Genomic DNA, 16,795 nt, shown 5'->3' on the forward strand with positions numbered 1-16,795 from the left:
CTGCCCACAACAGTATTTGCATATGCCTTCTTTAATAAGTTTACAAATGCAGCTTAGACATTACCCAATTATATCTTCATTCAAGTCCTGCTGTGCTGATACAGTATTTGAATATAATTATGTAGTGTTCCCCTGCAGTCTCATCTCAAAGTGGTTTACAGTTAAAAATAATAATGTAAATACATTTAACATACAATAAATTAAACAATTGTTAATTTCAGCAGCCACTAACCAGCTCAATTCAAGGTGCTGGCCACAACCTAAAGTATCTTTTGTCTTTGCTATCTTTGGGACTATCTGCACCAGTTGGAAAATGCCCATCCAATACATGTTGGCAGGGCAGAAATGTTGCAGATTACCATACCCTGCAGGTTAGGGAGAGGGTCCTGGAGGATGGCCTAGAATCCTGCAAGCACAGAAATGATGGTATACCTAAATAAAAACTGAAATTCATTAAAAAGAGTTGAGGGACAAAACAGAACCATTCATGCAATACTCATCCAAGGGTGTTCTGGGTAAAGAGTTAAACCTTCAGGAAGCACCAGAAAGATGTAATTGACAACAGTTTACACATTGCAGCTGGGGGGAGCATTCCAAAATGGAGAAGCCACCATAGAGAAGCCCAAGATACAATAAGGTAACACTCTTGGGACTTGTTGTTTTTTTGTAAACTATGACCATGATTGGAGCTATTGGCACCCAAACTCAGGAGGACTTACCTTTGGGGATGGAGGGGTGTGTGTGTGTTTATACCTGTGTTACTAGTCTCTTAGAGAATTTGGTGTTTGCTGCTTATGGTCTCCCTACATACAGGAAGCCTAAAAATGTTTGACCTACCACTTCCTGCTCATTTCAGCTCTATCCTGAGCCCACCAATACCTAGGCCAGGGGCAGGTAACTATTTGGTAGCTGAAAATGGGAGGGGGTGGTTGTTTGTTTGTTTTTTGCTAGTAGTTAAGAGTCACCTAGGGTGGGTGTGTTAAGTGGGTATGGCTAGGTTTCCAATTTTTAAAATGTTTTAATGTGTAAGCCAGTCTGACCACTTTGCATTTTTCTTCTTTTTTATGAAAAATGGCACCAACCTGGTAGAGGTTGCTTATACAGAGAGGCTTAGGGGCTTAAGAGGGGGCTTAGCCCATGGCACACAAGTTGCCTACTCTGGCCTGGTCTTTTTCATCCTTCTGCTCAGGCCTTCCTAATTCTTCTCCTAACATGTGAGTTCTAAATGCTGTGCCATCTACATCGCAGCCCAGACACACTCTTATGTAGGGCCTGCCCTGCTAGGCACATTCCACAACAGTCTGGTGCCCAAGCTCTACAGTTCTGAGAACATCCTTGTACCCAGCACTACAATATTCTAGCCTAGGCAGTCTTTCTTTGACTTCTGGGCAGATTCAACATGCCAGCTTTCCCAAGTGACTCCCTCCAGAGATCCAACTGGATTGCACATTCTACTATCCTCGTATAGCATGACCTTCCAGATGCAGATAGGCAGCATCTGGGGGACCACAGATTTCCCATCTCCAATCTAGACCTTTGGTCTCATGCTCTTCTTACTTCCTTAAGGGCTGGATCAAAAGATAAAATTGACCCAAGACTATGATGGATCCACAGGCCAAGCAGCAGATGGGAACGACAATGGGAAGAGCTGGAGGGACACAGGGGTAAGAGAGTTGGGCTGGAACAGAGAAGTTCAGCTCTCAAACAGGGATGGCCTAGTAAGGAAGAGGATGTAGGTGGAGTACCAAGCGTGCTGCCTTGAGCTTCTAGACAAAAGTTAGTTATAAACTGAACAAATCTGAGAAGATGAGTGGACAATAGCAAGCTATTTAGAGAGAAGGGGCAGGAAAGCTAAGCAGCAGAAAGGGGAAAGTTAAACAATAGCAAGGGGAGAAGCATCTCCTCCCTACAGGAGTAACGTGCTCATCATGCTGTTTCCTTTCAGAGCATGGAACAGAAATGACTAAAAAACAGTAAGCCAAAGGAAGGAATGAGATAAAGGAAAAAAGGGGAAACAGCACACCTAGTTTTCACCAATATCATTCACTGTACCTTTCCTCTGTTCTGGCAAACTACCCTTCCTTTTGTCACATCCACTGCTTCATTTATGGCTTTTGTTTGATAAGCATATACCTCTTTTTGAAGATCTCATCAACTTTCTTGGTCTTCCCCTTCTTCTTGACCCAGTCAGGCTTCCTTCATGTATCTCTTCTGCCATCTGATCCTCATCTGCACCCTCGAAATGACTTCAACCTTTTTCTGGTCAATCACATTATCTTCAGTCCACATTCATTCAATGCTATTCATTCTCTTTTTAAAAAAACCTGCCCTTTTTTTTTTTGGTCAACTCAAGGTAGCAAACATACTTAATAGTCCAGCCTCCTCTTTTCCCCACAACAACAACCCTGTGAGGTGAGTTGGGCTGGGAGAGCGCAACTGGCCCAGGGTCACCCAATTGGCTTTCTTGCCTAAGGCGGGACTAGAACTCTCGGTCACCTGGTTTCTAGGCCAGCACCTTACCCACTACTCCAAACTGGTTCTCTTTATGTTTCACCCCACTTAGTACTCCATTCCCACTGTGTTGAACCTCCTTTTACATTTCCCCAGACATACTCAGCTTTCACTTCCATCCAACAAAAGTAGAAACACATTAGCTCATACAGCCATTTTTGCTTTCTGCATAACAAACCACATACTACCCACCCATCTACAAGCATTTGAATATCTTAAAAATTCTCCATCTTAAAGTTGCCAAGTTTGAAAAACACTGCTTTAGTTCCATCATCCACTTTCCTTAACACATTCAGCAACCAACCATCATCTCCATATTCCTGCAAAACTTTCCATAACTCAAGCCTATTCACATTATCATAGGCTTTCTTGAATGCACAATAAATTCTACATCTCATATCCAGACATTTCTCAGCATCCTGCTGAACAGAAAAAATCTGCTCTGAAGTCCTCCTGACCACCATAAAGCCACACTATACTTCGCATATTTTGTTCATCATCATTTCTTGTACTCTTTTAGTCAGAATTCTGCCAAATACTTCCCAGACACCCTTAACAAATTAATCTCTCATAGTTTTTGTATTCATTCTTGCCATCTTTCCCTTTGTACAAGGAATAATAATGTAATTTCTTTCAATCCTTAGGCAAATTCAGCCTTCGTACATTAAATAAATGACTCAGCAACTCCATGAGCAAACCACAGGCATATTTTAACCTTACTTCAGTTCCTTTATCTATACCTGCAGCCTTATCATTTTTCAACATTCTTATGGAATTATTTCCTTTTATTCATTTTTTTCTTGGGCACTAGCATTTATAATGAAGCAGTGAAAGACTTTGTATTTCTAGGTGCGAAGATTACTGCAGATGCTGACTGCAGTCAGGAAATCAGAAGACGCTTAATCCTTGGGAGAAGAGCAATGACAAATCTCGATAAAATAGTTAAGAGCAGAGACATCACACTGACAACAAAGGTCCGCATAGTTAAAGCAATGGTGTTCCCCATAGTAACATATGGCTGCGAGAGCTGGACCATAAGGAAGGCTGAGAGAAGGAAGATCGATGCTTTTGAACTGTGGTGTTGGAGGAAAATTCTGAGTGCCTTGGACTGCAAGAAGATCAAACCAGTCCATCCTCCAGGAAATAAAGCCAGACTGCTCACTTGAGGGAATGATATTAAAGGCAAAACTGAAATACTTTGGCCAAATAATGAGAAGACAGGACACCCTGGAGAAGATGCTGATGCTAGGGAGAGTGGAGGGCAAAAGGAAGAGGGGCCGACCAAGGGCAAGGTGGATGGATGATATTCTAGAGGTGACGGACTCGTCCCTGGGGGAGCTGGGGGTGTTGACGACCGACAGGAAGCTCTGGCGTGGGCTGGTCCATGAAGTCACAAAGAGTCGGAAGCGACTGAGCGAATAAACAACAAAGCATTTATAATACTCATTTCAATTCCTGTCTTTGACTCATCACTATTAATACATGTCTAAAATTCTCCTTCTAGCATTTCCTCACTTCTGTTCATTTCAAATCATTACTTTTTTAATGTTTAATTCCATTCACTCTGCTAGAAGCTGGTAACTTAGTGTACACCATTGTTAAGAAGCATTATGTGAAAGCACACTAAGTCTATTATGCTCAAAATGGCCAATGTGGGCATACAAGAACAGTGTTTGTATGACAAGTTTAGCTGGATCAGTTAAAGGCCTACGGGCTCTATTAGCCAGAAATATAAAACCAGGGGTGGGGGGTAGGGGTGTTGTATATACATTTATTTGCAAAATTCATATAAAATTACAACAATCCATACCAGTTCAATACAGGGTCAGTTTTCACTGTGTTTTCTGCAGGGGCAACTTAGAACAAACCCAACCAGTTTCATAAACAGAGTTGTTGGGAGTCAGACGGCATACAAATTTAAAAATAAGTAAGTAAGTAGTTCAAGGTTTTGTACAAACCACAGCATGGAGTAACTCTTTAACCAAACTAAGTGTTCACACAAAAGCAATCAACATGTACTTCAATAAGGAGATAATATATTTTTCTTCCTCTCTTTGCCTCTTCGTTTCCTAGTTTACAGTAGTTGGTTAAAATGTTTTCAGTAAAATACACTTTCCTCAGTTTAGGCGCCTGCATATATGCTGAACAGCAGCAGCTGGCATGCCTGGCTGGGAATTATGGGAGCTACAATCCATCCTTGGGTGCCAGGATGAAGAAAGGCAGAAAAATATGAATGCTATTTTTGTCCAAACACTTAACTTTACACCTCCAGAACTTTTCAAGGTTTTCCCTAGGTCAGGGTTTCCCAACCTCAGCAATTTTAAGATGTGTGGACTCCAACTCCCAGAATTCCCCAGCCAGCATGCTTGGGTCTTTGCTTTGCATGCTGGCTAGGGAATTCTGGGAGTTGATTGCTGAAGTTGAGAAACGCTGCCCTAGGTCAGGGTGAAATAATAATACACCCGAACAGGTGCAAAGTGCATTTCCTGCACCGGTGGGCGAGGGACCACACAGATCTCACATAAAACAAACAGCACACTCTTCTTGTCAAATTAAACGCAGATTTCAGTTCAGCCATTAGATTCGCACTGCAGAAACCCGGATAACCACCTGATGGCAGCAAAGACTTAGGCTTTTCTCTATCTGTCCGTTGCCGTCTCGTGGTCGCCCGGATATTTGCAGCCGGCGCCTGGGAGCCGCACGGTTTCGGCTTTCACCTCAGCCCGGAAGCGCGAATGTTTATCTGAGCCAGAGCGCGAACGCTCAGCTTGCCCAGTGGGGCGGGAGAGCGCGCCCTGAAAGGGCAGCAGAACCGGAAAGCTCCTCCGAGGCGGCGGCTGAACTCTTTCGCTTCACCGAGGAAGCAAGCCTCTCAAGCAGCCCCTCGCCTGTACGCGACGGAAGGAGCTTCCCGATCACAGCAGAGGACAAGATCCGCGGCAAGTACAGTATCTTTAAAGTGAGGCAGAGGCTCACTCCGCCGCGAACATCCTCTCTTCCCCTCTCTCCCAGTTTGCGAAATTAAATCTCGCTCGCCTGGGCAGGCAGCAGGAAAGAGGGCGTAGCGGGGAGGGGGCGGGCAGCCTTTGTGGTTCACGCAAAAGCGAAGCCCGAGGAAGGAGGAGGTCCGGGGGCGCCAGAAGATGCGCGCGCGCATCCCCCCAGGCCAGGTCCGGCCTGGTCAGCGCTCAGAGCGCTTCGCCGCCGCCGCCTGGCAGCCTCTCTCGCCTGCACACCCGCCCCGATCCCGCTGCAATATTACCCGTAGGAGGAGCGACGATCCGTGCTCGCTTGCTTGGGGCCCCCTTCCTCCGTGTCACTTTGGGTGGCGCCCGGCCGCTGCCAGCACTCGCGGGGCTTCTCTTCTCGCGGGGCGCGCCTCGCTCATGCGCTTCGCGGCGGCGGCGGTACTTGCGCGCTGTGTGCGTGGAAGAATAGGTAGCCCCCCCTCCCGGGCACTGCCCTCCCCCTTTTGTTCAACGCCGGGCGGAGAGCGCCGGCAACACCGCCTCTGCTCGACCTCCCTGCCTCTCCCTCCCCCCGCCGCTCGCCAAGCAAGCGCCTTCCCCGGGGGAGGGTGATGGGGCTGGAAATACCGTATTCTTTAGCGGCAATCCTACGCACGCTTACCTGGGAGTCACCCGCATTGAACACGGTGGGATTTACTTCCGAGTCAAGTCCGCATAAGGTTGCGGTTACGGTTCTGATTTAGTGTTTGGAGACTAATTGCTCCCCCCTTCCCTTCCCTCCTTCCCGGTTTCTGCATTTGCCTTCCTCCTCTTTACTAGGTAGACTGAACTCTCTGGCCAAGATTAGGGACAGAGAGATCGGGCGCCTTCCCCCTAGGTCTTTCGCCGTCAACAGAAAGAGGTTTGTCCAGCCACTCAAACTAAGGGACTTAACTGGGGGAATTCCCTCCACTTGTGGAAAACGAGGGAAGTCTACAGCGCTTTCCCCTTCAAGACAAGCTTTCCCTTCCTCCACAATCGGATATCCTCTAGATACAACATGTTTGGTACAGTATGTTTTCCCTCAACAACCCTGTTGGGATGGGAAGGTTGGAGAAGGCTGCTTTAATGCTTTTGTTTTTATAGGATCAATCTTAATGTTGATGTGCAATGGGAATGTTATGTATGTTCTCCCCCACACTTCTGCAATGCTTCATTTGTTTGACCTCCCATTTTTAAAATTTCACCCAGTTCATATTACTAGCCCATGTCATTTTTCTCCCTTTTCCACTGAAAATAATCACCACTTAAGCACTTCATTAGAAGATGCACCAGAAAAGTAGCATTAAGTTTTCTGAGCTGCTGGGAAAAGGTGTAGTCCTGGAACCTCCATACCAAGTCAGGGACCATCTGTGTATGGAAAGTTCTTGCAACACACCAGAAACAAACTAAACCCGCCGTCCAATTCATACTGCATGGCACCTGTGCAGTGATGCCTCTGCAGCCTCAGGCATTAGTTGGCTGACTTGGCTTGTGATGCCACAGAATAATCAGAAATAATTAACAGCATCAAAGCTGTTAAAATATTTACTGTTCAGCTTTTTGGAGAAAAGCAGAAGCATCAGTTTGGTTGGCTCTGAAACCACAAAAGCTGCACCAGAACAGGATCATATTGTACAACTTCTGTTCTTGCATTAATAGCGAGACCGAAACAGAACAGCAAGGTAAGACAAAGAGGGAAATGGGATGAATTTAACATTTCACTGGGAATTGGTGGGAAGAGCAAACCCACAGGGTCACGCGTGAGCGGAATATTTTCTGGTTACAGGTAAGAAAAGTATTCCATGTGCATCGATAATATCTCTTTTTGGATATTCTGGATCACCAGTGACACAATGGCTAAGCGTTCCTCAAAAAAGCTGAAAACTGCAAGAATTATAACTGCTTTTGTTCCCTTAACAGTTCAAAAATTTATGATTGTTCTATGGTAGTGTTTCTCAACCTTGGCAACTTGAAGATGTGTGGACTTCAACTCCCAGAATTCCCCAGCCAGTACGCCAAGGTTGAGGAACATGGTTCTACGGCATCACAACCAGATCAGCCAATAACCATGAAACCCTTCTTGCTTCCTTTACTAAGGAGTGACTATCTAAAGAACAGAGAATCACATAAGCTATAGATGCCCAGTCATGCTCTCTAAACATCTTTGCAGTTTGATATTACATCCTTACATGACCAAAGATGTCCCTACCTGTTTCATTATTTTCCCTTTCCCTTTTTTTCTTGGAAATCTGCAAGAGGTTGCCCAAAAGAGTATGTGGAGTCAGGCTCAACTCAAGGGAAAGTTTACCTTCAGCTCATTCATGAAAAAAGGAAAGGGTCACATTTCATGCTCACAGAACTTCCTACGACATCACAGTTGGCAGCAAAGACTTAAATGGCACAAAAGTCATTGGAGGTATATGTGTCTGGACTGAGCACACACACAATGCAATCTTGTGCAATATAACACCCTTCCCTCCACATTGTAATAGCAAAGACCAGTATCATCCAGGAGGTCAAAGAGTTGTGAAGAATCCATGACTTTCCAGTATAATTCTCAGTAGATCCCACCAGCAGGGCCAGTGGACAAGGGATGCTGGGAGTTGTAGTATAGGCACCTCTACAGGGCCCCTGGTTCCAATTTCCTGGATTAGACAGTCTTGGGCGAACTTTAGATCTCTTGTAAACAGCTCTAAAGCTAATGGCCTGATCTTAAATCCATTATTTTCTTCTCTCCTCAGATAGCTCATAATGGAGGACACCACGTTAACCTTTTGGAAGGAAAGACCATAATAACAAGAGAAAACATGATGGAGAATAGCCTTGAACTGATGCACATTAAGGATGCTAAGAAACAGCCTCCAGCAGAGAGAATGGAATTAAAAATAGAAGAGATAGAATGATTTAGAATGAAACAGAAGTGAGGAAATGCTGGAAGGAGTATTTTAGAGATTTGTATGGCAATGGTGGTGATATGGTAAAGACTGGAACTAAAATGAATGCTGTAAATGTTAAGACACAATTATGAAAAGGAAGTTATAGATTCTGTGAGAAGGTTGAAAGTGGCAAGGCTGGACGTAGAGGTTGCTGAATGTGATACATATGATGGAAATAAAGCATGCATGCGAATAAATGGGATGTTAAGGAATGGTTCAACACTGAGTAGGGAATAAGACAAGGAAATGTGATGTCCCCATAATTTTTAAAATGAATTTATGGATAAACATATAAGAATTGCTCGGGATGATATTAAAGGAGTCTTGATTGGGGATATTAATGTACAATTTGTTTGTATGCTATGTTGTTGACTGAGAATCCAAATGATTTGCAGTGAAGGTTATATGGATTGTATGATGCAACAAGTTGGATCAAGTGGCAGCAGACAAAACTAGCCAAACTCAGTTGATCCCAAAGAAGCTAAGCAGGGTCAGTCCAGACTAGCATTTGGATAGGAGACCACTAGGACATCCCAGACTGGGAAGTTTAAAAAAAAACAACACCCTCAAACAAGACAATGACAAACCATTTCTCTATTTCTGCCATGGAACTACATGAAGTTGAGCTTGGCTTAAAGGAATCTTTGTCTTTAAATTCTGTTCTTAGGGTAGCGTTTTGCTATATTTATTTTACCTTCTTCTTACATCCCTGCAATTGTTTTATTACAGCTGGCTGGTAAGAACATCACTGGCCTGTGTCTTCCCAGCAGCATATGTTCCACTGCAAGTTGCCCTTTTTCCTTTATAACATTAAAGTATTTTATGCCATGCTTCATCTTCCATGCATGAACTTTGCCAGCTGGTTATATAACCAAGTCCCTTCCATCCTGCTATGCTAATAAACATGCATTAAGTCAAATGAGGATTCATTGTGATTTTTTTTTCCTGCTTCAAACCGAGTGGCAGAAAACAATACTTTTTTTAAAAAAATCTGGTTTTTTGCCAGACTGGTTGTGTCCTTCTGTGGAGCATAATAAATAAATAGATTCTGCTCCCAGAAATGCTGTGTTATATAAGTTTCTTTTGTATACAGTAGCTTATTCTGCATCCAAACTGGCAAGTTTTTTTTTTTTTTGTGGAAGCCCCTTAAAAATTGCAGAATTAGCTTGATGATCATGCTACTGCCTGATCAGCACTGTGTAAATTGCATGAGTAACACAATTTCATTGGGGTTCAGTAGTTTTCAGAATATTTTAATTTGCAGCTACGTGGTTAATTTCTCAGAGAAAGCAAAATATCCATAAAGAAATGGGAATCAAATTACAACAACAATAGCATTTTGGTCTAGTTTTTTTTTTTTAATTGGGGAGCAATGCAACAGATTGTCTCAGTTTCTGGACTGGTTACCATGTGAGGGAGCCCTTGCTACTGAAAAAGGGGTAAGTTTCTGAATCCCACCCCCCAAAATCTGGTCTTTTGAAATGTATCTTGATGATTTGGAGAGAAAGATGGTCAAAGGTTTGGCTGAAAGGACTAACCTAAAGTTCTCCCATAGTAGCTACCAATTTGCTTGTCTTGTTTCCCTCTTTATCATGGATCTCTCGGTACACAGGAACTCTCTGATCCACATTTGAGCACTGACATCTTTAGCAACAGGCATAATGGTTTTGTGCTTTCATCAAAAAATTCCAGTCCTTAGGTTCTGGCAACTGCTGCAGTGGTACAATCTAAGTACCATATCGATATAAGTGGCAGATTGAATTATCCCTAAATCAGAGATGGACAATCTGTGAATTCTGGTTTTAGTGGCCCTTCAGCTCTCCTCTGAACACAATAGTTAAAACAAAAAACAAAAACCTAACGATATCCTGCCATTTGGACACAGGAAACACAACCACTGTGGAGTATACCCTAAAGTTAAAAACAAACCCAAACTCTCCCCCCAGAATGAAAAAGTGGGAATCCTGGCCCCACCCATTTTGCATGGTCACCATCAACTGTCTCTCATTCTCCCCCAAAAATGTTAAAAGCAATTCCCAGCCACTAAAAGTTTGCCCAGCTCTGACTGAAGTTTTCATTCTTTATAGGCTGGTATCTCCTATTCAGTAGTCCTTAATCTCTGTCAGCAGGCAAGAAAAAAGTTCTAGGCCCCAGGCAGAGGCTAGCTCCTTTAAGAACACTCACTCTTTAACAATGGGGCAACAACAATGGGCAACAATTCCCCAGCATGCTGGCTGGCGAATTCTGGGTGTTGAAGTCCACATGGGTTGAGAAACACTGATCTAGTTGAAGCAAGTCCATATGGAGCTCTCCAGGGTCCTGCAACCCCAGTCTGAGTCTATCAGATTGATCAAATTCTTCTGCACCTGCAGGGCTGCATCCTAGTCAAGGCAAGACAATGTCTTTATATTCTGTACTGCCAAGGGAGAGGACCTTTTAAGGGAACATAGGAATAAAACTTTGAGTGCGTTGTGTTTATATCCTTAGATCAGCCTTCCCTAACATGCTGCTCTCCAGATATATTGGATTTCTAGAATTCTTAACTGATATGGCTAAAGACCACTGGTATACCTATGTGTTTCTCAACCAATCTGTTTTAATCACTCATTGCTTGCTTGGAAAGAAACTTGATTTATTATCATTGCTTGGTTGTTCAGTTTGTGTATTTCCAAAATACACAAGAGAATCATTCAATCCAGGGCTTCATTTTAAGTTCCTCTTGAACTTGTCTAATTACAAACACATCTGGGTCTGCAGGAGGAAACAAGAAATTCCCTTGTACCATCAACCCTGCCTTCCTATCAAGAATTTGACAACCAAATGCAAAATGTTAACATCCAGTGATGGTTAGATCCCATTTGTTTTGACAATTCCCCCCATAGAGTGTTTGATGCAGATTTATAACACACTCCTTTAAAAGCCCCATTAATCCTTCCAGTTGCAAACTCAGCTGATGAGCACCAACAGGATTACAAACTAAACGGGCCCCTGGGAAACAAAATAGAGTAATCAGTATGTTTTGGAAAAAAGAGGGGGAAATATAAGGGAACAACAGCCCCCCTTCCACATCCTAGCAAAGATCCCCATGCTGAGTGACAACACAAAAGACAATTAGACAAACCTGAATATAAATAAAAACACCCCCTTCCTCAGGGTGTTTAAACAAAACTAACTGTTGTGCTTACTTCAGTATATTCTCATTCATTCTAAGATGACCCTCTCATTTTCACAGCCAATTATTTAGGAAAATGTAATCTTCTTTTCAGGTTAATATGGCAGCATACCTAGCTACTTGGAATTCTGAAAAGAAAAATTCCATAGTGCAAAATGTTGCTGGAATTTCCACTTTTAAATACTATTGTCCCAGCTATTCACACTCCAGTGACTACCAGATTAGACTACTATATTATTCTCTGCATAGGAGGTGCCTTTACACCAGTGTTTTTCAATCCCATCTGTACCTCCCTGATTAGAATTCAGAAAACTGAAATATTTCTTTCAATGTAATTATCATAGAATCATAGAGTTGGAAGGGACCGTGGAGGTCTTCTAGTCCAACCCCCTGCCCAAGGCAGGAAAGTAATTGATTTACTAAATTCATGGAATATACATACTTTTTATGTACAAATTGGCATTTTCATTCATTTCGTTCACACATTAAGGACAAGAATGGAAGTCAGGTCAAATTTTAGAATCTTTAGCTTATGGAAACTGTTACAAAATAGCAAAGAAAATTTGGTCAATCAATTTATTTCATTTTCTTGACAGAGAATAATATCATTAGCAGAGAACACAGAAGCTGAGTTCACATATTGTGCCAAGCTGTAGTTAGTTTTAATCCTGATTTGTACAACAAGTCATAGTACTGCAGCTTGTATGCCTTGGCTTTCAAACACAGTGGTGATCTTCACACAAAGCACTATACCCAAATCAAAATACCACATTGTGATTTGGTACAATGTATGAATTCAGCAAGAGTGTAATCAGGACAGCACTTTCCGGACACGTAGCCTGTTGCAACAAGCAAATATGGCAGGAATATTTTGGGAAGCATGAAGAATAAGAAACATAACAAGCTTGGCTCAACCTAATCAAGATCTTCAGCCTCAAAGAAGGCTGAAAGATACAAACAAAACTGAGAACACAAATGGTTTTCGTTTGCTGTTGTATGCATTTTTTGTTCTCTCTTAGCTGAGACAAGAAAAGGGAAAAGCCAAAATTGGAAGGAAGGGAAAAATGCAAGAACACAGAAATCCTCTTAGGAGTGATCTCAAAAGATAAATTAATCTTTCACCAATACAAATATATCATGCACAAACGTTCATATCTCTTGCACCTGACAAGGTTCACCATAAGTTCTTTTAAAAAGAGACTTTTAGAGAAATGTCAAGCATGACCAGCCAGGTAATATTTTGGTATGGTGGAACTCTATGTCAATATCTCGCCATTTAAATCTGCTTTTAGGGGACCATCTGAGCATACAAGAGAAGGCTGCTACATAAAACAGTTCAGTCTCTGTGGCGCCATTAGATGGATTTGTGCTTCTTATTCACTGGACTACATTTGAAGTATATATTTGAGTATTTGTGAAAGAGGACACTTTATTGAGTTTTTTTTTTCCCAAGACATGGTTTGAGCTTCAGACCAGATCTAGAGATAATGACTGTTATTATTTTATCCCCTAAACTAAATGCTTTTCCAGGTAGGCTTGCAATATAATAAAGAGAACAACATAAAATATATAAACATCCAAAACCAGGGGGGATGTGACACCAGAATTAAAACTGTAATTTTCTAAGCCTAACCCCAATCCCTGAATCCATAATCAGTGTGACCACATTTAACTTTGGGGTAAGTAGTGTGATTCTCTTAAAGGGCACATTCTCTCAGAGAGAATTTATTAGGCATGGGTGTGTGTGTGTAAGAGGACAGTGACATCAAATGTTATGACTCAAATGATGCAAATTATAGATTGCCATCATGGTGTCATGACGCACTGATGTCATTGTGGCTTATACCACATGCCTATGTTATTGTGATCTACAAACAGCAATGGACGGGGCCAGAACTATTGTGGGTGGGGTAGAAACTACACTCAACAAAACATGTTCAAACGTACTGTCTCTTAAGATTAGCATCATCCTACAATTCTAGCTAAAGAATCTCAACAGGAAATCATTTGGGGTAATAACCATCTCAGTAAGAATCTTTGCTTCAGACTTTTTTACACACTCCATCTATCCATCCTCTCTCTCCCCCCCTCTCTCTCTGTCTCATACGCACACAGAGAGACACACTGGATGGATCCATGCATGGAAAATGTTTCTTCTCCCTATTTGTGAGAGCAGGAGCTGCTTCTCACTCATGTAGGAAATGCTTTTAAAGGATGGATGTTTCTAGATCTGTGCTTTCAAAATGGTTGTTCTCCCCCAGTTTTAAAATCATCATTCAAAAAACAATGTCACTGACAAATATGTATCAAATCCTAACAACAAAACTACTGTTCTTGTCTTGCAGCTGATACTTTCGGTAATTGTGCCCATAATTTTAAGTGATGTTCTTGATATCTATTTTGTCTCATTATAAATTGATACCTTTGATACCTTGGAAGCTTTTTAAAAAGCCATTCATCCTCTCCTTCCCTCTCAAACATCCTTTTCATTAACAAACACATCCCTGTTCCATTAGAATTGGGATCCTGAGTCATCACCCACATTTAGTGAAGTCTTATTCCTTTTAACTTAACATTCAAAATAACAGTGCATCCACAGCCTTGGTTTTTGGTTTTTGGTTTTTGGTTTTAATGCCAGGCCTCAGAGTTGTTTGCCGAGATGGGTGGTGGAGAAATGTGATAAATAAATAAATAAAGTTGATGATAATAATAATGATAACAATGATATACTCTGTACCATAATAAAAATGCCTACATTATGATAGAATAAGCAGAACTGATTACATTTTACTGGATCAAGGCACAGCATCCAAGCCAGAAACAAAGAAGAGCCCAATTTTTAAATCTGAAATTAAATTGGGAAAATGTGGGGACAAAGGTGATTCGGAGAGATAAGAAGAGTAGGTAGGAGAAGAAGGAAAATGCTCCCCTCAGGCAAGAGGAAACATGAAGTAGGGGAAGGGATAGCACTACAGTATACGAGGCATAACTTTTCTATTGATCATCTCACCCATGTTTATTCTATATTTCTAGTTGATTTGCAAATGAACAGGATTGCAGAGAAGGAGCCTGAAACCGAGAGAAGAAAATAAAGAATATTCAGGTAGGTAGAAGCCACAGTGCACTTTCCAGCTAATGCTAGGTACTTCTCCTTTTTCTAACTTCTTCCCTACACAGACCCCACCAAGTACTCTATACTGAATTAAATACTGTACAAAGGTTCCTGAGTCCCCGAGTGGCCAGGTGGTTCCAAAGGGCCAACAGGAGAAAGTTTCATATCTCAGCAGGCTCAGCCTCTTTTATGTCATCTGATCTTTTGCTGATAGTGTTTCCTCTGGAGGGGAACTGGCTGGATTTGCAAAGAAATTAGATTGAAAACAGTAGCTAGGAATCCTGGTTCATTTAATACTCCTGGGACCCCTGCTGGCAAGCAGGAAACTAATACATTTTCAAAGTGAATAAGGATGGTGGGAGAAAATGCTGAATATGATTCATTAAGACGTTTTAAGCTGAGAAATAGTTATGATGTATTCTACAGTTAAAGCCAAGGCAAGTTTCAAAAGACTAGTTCAATTCTGGGTGGGACATTTTCATATCTTCAGTGGCCAATTGTTATGGTCACTGATAATCCTTGTTCTATCCTCCAAAGAAGTATATAATATGAGACTTGTCCCACTGTTCATGCATTGTGGTAAGTCATAGTTTCCTTAACGACAGTTAAGGAATAAACAACAATTAGCTAGAGTCTCCCCAGCATAGCAGAGGATACACCCATTATTCAGTTAGCAATACCATATATGGGCCAGTCTTTATTAATTAATTAATTATTAATTCAATTATTAGTTCAATTTATATAGCCACCCAACTCACATATGTGACTCTGGGTGGCTCACAATAGTGAAGACAACACCAAACCACAATAAACAAAATACAAATAAAAACAAAAATATATAAAACCATATTAAAAACCATAGAACATAATCAATGGCAGACTTACAATCCATTCTTAACATTCGGTACAACCATTAAACAGGGTTTACAGTTCTTACTATCAGTTCATTCTTTTCTCTCAAGCCCAGTCTTCTCTCTGTTTTAGCCTTAAAAATAAAAAATACAGCAGAGGAATATGGCATAGTCATCTTGTGGGGAGGATCAGATGCTTAAGCAGGTTACTTAACCTCTTCTGCCAAATTCTGCACATCCTAACTCATTCTATTCCTGAGCAACTATTTAATCCCCACTCCACATCATTCCCTCCTGCAAAAATGCTAAAGTTCCTCCCATTCTCACTGATTCTGCCCAGCAAAAAGCCCGTCTAAGTATTTTAAGTATCTAGCATCAAGGACCTATCCTCATTTAAAATTGGAATATGAGATGGAAGGAAATGTGCTTGGGAAAGAACTTTTGAAGAGGAAAACTAAATGGAGAAGGAATTAAAGACTCCTAGCCAATCCTCTTCTCTAAATGGCCCTCTACCCTACAGTCAGAAGTTTGAGGATATAAATACTTGCACAGATGATGGATTGTTCATTTGAAGTTCCATATTTGGAAATATTCCTTAAATATAGACAAAATTATTCCTGTGTTTTAGAAGGCATCTGACATACTTTCATGGACCAAAACAATTTTTTTCCCTCCAAAATATTCTTTTCCTCCAAAAGTGGCTGGATTCCCCCCCCCCCCCCACAACACACACAAATAATCTTCCATTGTAGCCAACTATAAATGCTTAAGGGAATAAATCTGAATAAATAATGGAACTGAAGCATTTCTTCAAGCAGCAGCTTAATTGGATCAGATGATTAATGCCCTTTTTACTTGAGTGACTTAAAAGCAAAACTAGATTGCCAATAATATAATCCCCTCTCTTATGGAAAGATATAGTGGCTTTCAAAGCTTTGTTGAAATGGCAGTTTATTTTGCCTGTAAAATGCATAAAGATGCTTGCATTTGTGGAATTGTGGGATGCAAATGATGTGCATGGATTTGGAGAGCTTTAAACTGGAGATGGGGGCTGGCTTGGACCATGGAAGAAAAGTCTTTCAGCAGATGCTGCTAACCAAAGATTGACAGAAGAAAATAATACAGGAAGGGCCTCTGCCTTCTAGTTCTGCTTCTGGGAGACCACCGTTAAGGTCAGGAAATCGGATTATGGTTGTATTGCATTAATTGCATTTCTCTCTGGT

General features: G+C 41.6%; 1 protein-coding gene across 1 annotated transcript in view; it reads right to left on the reverse strand.

Moving 5' to 3' along the window:
• Positions 1-6,040, reverse strand: part of MPP3 (MAGUK p55 scaffold protein 3) — a 90,397-nt gene extending 84,357 nt beyond the window's left edge. The window contains exon 1 of the mRNA XM_063300867.1: positions 5,774-6,040. The gene's annotated coding sequence lies outside the window, so the exon portion shown is untranslated. The remainder of the gene's footprint in view (positions 1-5,773) is intronic.
• Between the last annotated feature and the right edge of the window lie 10,755 nt (positions 6,041-16,795).

Source organism: Candoia aspera, chromosome 4 (assembly GCF_035149785.1).
Source record: "Candoia aspera isolate rCanAsp1 chromosome 4, rCanAsp1.hap2, whole genome shotgun sequence".
Taxonomy (NCBI): Eukaryota; Metazoa; Chordata; class Lepidosauria; order Squamata; family Boidae; genus Candoia; species Candoia aspera.